General features: G+C 38.3%; 1 pseudogene; it reads left to right on the top strand.

Annotated features, from left to right (window-relative positions):
* Positions 1-841: 841 nt before the first annotated feature.
* On the top strand, positions 842-1,701 carry LOC140528631 (small ribosomal subunit protein mS40 pseudogene; annotated as a pseudogene).
* The last annotated feature ends 2,294 nt before the right edge of the window (positions 1,702-3,995 follow it).

Raw genomic sequence — 3,995 nt, 5'->3', positions numbered from 1 at the left:
GACAAATAATCTAAGAATATTAACACTCAGTCCTCATGGAAAGAAACCTAGATTATACTTAACTATATGCAAAAATGTTCTAAATCACTACAAATTAAAGCAATATGACTGAAAAAACTTCTGAGATTCTGTCTGACGACAACCAGATTGGCAAAGATGAAAAAAGAAAAAAAGAAAATGATGAATATTGAAGGGGCTGAAGGAAAACAAGCATAATAGTGGAACTGCCAATGGATGCAACTGTTCTAGAAATCAACTTGGAATTAAACACAAAAAGATATTGTGACCCAGCTATATTACTCCTTTCCCTATTAAAAAGAATTCAAACTCTGACACATTCCCTGTATTTCAGGAATTGTATGAGGATCCCCTATGGATATGGTCCATATTTATGGATATCAAAATCATACATAATTAAACCTGGGAAGGAACTTACACAAAGTAGAGCCTTAATAAATTTATCTTCAATTATTTTTTAAAAGTTTAAAGAAAGAGGAAAAATTCCAATACATACAAAGTTAAATTATACATAATATATATGCATATATTATATATATATACATATATAATATACATATATATGTAGAGAAAGAGAGAGACTTTGAGAATAAAAAAATCTGGAAAGTAGATGAGTTGAGGAATAATTGATGTACGGACTATAACTGAGTATGTAGGTGAAAGTACTTGAATTGAAATGCATTAGGAAAGGGGTTATTGTTATTATTATTATTATTATAGGTATCCATTGTCCATTCTCTTCTAAAAATTATAATAGCTAAGATTTTTTGGGGAAAAATAGATTGAGCCTAAGATAACATTAAAAAAAAAAAAACAGCCTCTCCTCCTTTAGCCATACACCAAGATGGCAACCTCTCTCCTAACTCTTCTGCTTAGGTGGCTCTTGGGCCTCATGCCTGTCAGAGGGGTCTACTGGGTGCAGGCTACTCCCCGGGCTCTCTGCACCAAAGCTCCACCTGAGGAAGAATTTGCCATTCCTGTCTCCCTCTATCAGGATGCTCCCTGGGAATATCTAGAGACAGAAGAATACCTTGTTCGATATGGCTCCTGTCAAGTCTGGGCTGATTATTGACAAAACCACAAAGGTGGTATCCCACTCCAACAAACCCGTAAGACATGCATTCGAGGTAACAAAGTTGCTGGGAATCCTTGCCCTATCTGCTGGGATCAGAAGCTCCATGTGGACTTTAGAAATGTGAAGCTCTTGGAGCAGTTTGTCGGTGTTCACACAGGTGTCATCTTCCATGCCCCATACATGGGTGTCTGTATGAAGCAGCATAAGGAGTTGACAACGTCTATCCTGAAGGCCAGAGATCATGGTCTTCTCAATTACCACATCTCACAGGTACAGCCATGGGATACTGATTTCAGCAATTCCCATGGGGCTGTGAGCTGTACCTCAATGGCTCCTGCCCTGGCTGCAGGTACTTCTTGGTTTCCATGGTACAATTGGCAGCAGCCACCTGAGAGAGAGCTGTCCCATCTTTGTCATCCACATCAAGGCCACCTTAAGGAAGAGAGTGTGTCCCCACCAGAGATTATGCTCATTATGCCATTATCCCCACCTCAAACTGATGTTCTCACTGAGGGAGAGGAATCTACGAGTGTCCACTAAAAAGGAAGTGGTGGATATACTCTGTGATGCTCCAGAGCTTAAGGATGGATATTAGAAAGCCCTGATGCCTGAACTGAACTGAACTGACTCATCCCTCCCTTTTTTAGAAATGGGTAGGATAATGGCAAGCTCTGACCTAGAAGAAAAAACAGGGAGAAGGTAAAATGAAGCATATCTGAATTAGTGTTTTCGATGGATTTCCCTGTATGTTGCTTCTCCCCACTCCCCCATATTTGTTGCAAGGGTAGGGGGTGCCTAACTTGTCAAGTCAACACTTTATTATAAAAATTCTTGTATTTTTATTCTTTTTCTTTATTTTCTTTTTCTTTTATTTAGTAGGGCTGAGAGTAAACAATGTGATCAATGGTTGTATTTGGGATATGCCTAACTTCTCTCATTCCCTCCCCACATTTGTCAGAACTATTCTGGGGAAAGGTAAGAGAATCAAGTTTAGTGTGATAACCCTACCTGGAGAGGAAACATTTTCTGCATAAATGAAGTGTGTAAGCGAATTATTTTTTATAAGTAAATTATGTTTCACAAGTATTTTCCTCAACTAATAACTGGAGATATTTCCATTTGCTCAGGCAGTCTTGCGCAGGACCTGTAGCCAGGATCATATGTGGAATAGTACCTATCAATAGAAGTCCATGTGCCAGTCTCCAGGCTACTAATGTTAGGGTTATACCCCCTGCTGTGACAACATTCTCTGAAGACTTCCTGTAACCAGATAAGTCACTATCATTGAACTGCAGCTTTAAAACAAGCAAAAAAAGAAAAAATAATGAAACCAGAATCCTGGGAAAGAGTTGTTAGAGAACTAGCTACATGATTGGCAAAGAGTGAAAGACTGAATAGTCAAAAAGTATTTATTAAGCACCTCATATGTCCATAGTTGTTTTGCTAAATATTGACAATACATAGAAAGACAAAAGACAGTCCCTTCATTCAAGGAGACCACAGTGTAATAGGGGAAACAACATACAAATGAGAAGGTACAATCAAATTTTATATAAGATAAATTAGAGATAATCTACTGATGAGAGGTCTTAGAGAATCAAGAAAGGGTATTTACAGAAGTTTGGATTTTATCTGGAATTTAAAGAAATCCAGAAAAACCAGTTAGTGGCAATGACAGAGAATATTCTGGACATAGGGAATAACCAGAAGTAATGTCTGGAGTCTGGAAATAGATTGTCTAGTGAAATGGAGAGGAGGCCAGCGTACCTGTATTGTAGAACAAATTATAATAACACTGGAAAAGTAGGATAAGGACCAGGCTGTGACTTAAATTTGATCTTGGCTATGATAAGGAGCCACAAGAGTTTAGAGAATGGTGACATGAATTAAAGTGACAGTCAGATGAGTTCTTTACAAAGACTGATTGGGGGAAACACAGAGTCAATATCTCAGAGAAGTTTTGGATGGACTGGAGTGATGGAGACTTGAAGCATGGAGACCAAATAGCAAGTTATTGCACTAGCCCAGTAACAAGTGGATGAGGGCCTTGCCCAGGTAATTGACAATGCTGGAACAAAGAAGTGAGCTTATGTGATACAAATTATAAAGGTAAAATGTATGGAAGGGAGCAAGTAAGTCTGTGTGTAGGGAAGGTAGGAAAAGGGGAGGATTTGTGAGAAAGATAATGAGCTTGGTTTTATATATATTGAGTGTAAGATGCATATTGGTTATTCAATTAGAGATGCATAATAGACAGTTGGAGATGTGTCTGAAGGTCATAAGAGAGGTTGAGTCTTGGTAAGTAGATCTGAGAGTTATCAACATAAAGACAACAGTAGAAATCAAAGGGGCCGGTGAGATGTACAGGTGAAAATAATACAGAAGAAGAGAAGAGGGGGCAGGAGTAGAAAGAAGAGTTTATCACAAAGACAAGGGCGAATATGACAGTATCAGAACCTTCAGAGAGGTCAAGAAGAATGTGGATTGAAAACAAAGGCCACTATATTTGGCCCTTAAAAGATCATTTATTATTTTACAAGGATGGCTTGGTTGAATGAAGTAGGGAGTTAGTCCATAGAAAGTAAAATGGAGTGAGAAGAGCCAAAGTGGAGGCATTGATTATAAATAGCTTTTCCAAGGAATTTAGCCAAAAAGTAAGGAGAAATAGGGGATGATAGTAAATAGGAATAATGGCTTAACTGAGGACTTTCTTAGGATACTGCAGACATGAATGTGTTTGTAGGCATGAAAGAAGTAGCCAATAGACAAGAGGAGATTAAAGATATGTAGAAGAATGGGTGATAGTGAATAGGAAAGTACTGGAGAGGACAGGATGGAATAGCATCACTTCAGCACCTAGTGGGGTTTACCTTTATAAGGAGAAAGGCTACCTCATCATATG

Source organism: Notamacropus eugenii, chromosome 1 (genome assembly GCF_028372415.1).
Source record: "Notamacropus eugenii isolate mMacEug1 chromosome 1, mMacEug1.pri_v2, whole genome shotgun sequence".
Classification (NCBI taxonomy): domain Eukaryota; kingdom Metazoa; phylum Chordata; class Mammalia; order Diprotodontia; family Macropodidae; genus Notamacropus; species Notamacropus eugenii.
This window is presented reverse-complemented; position numbering and strand designations above follow the sequence as displayed.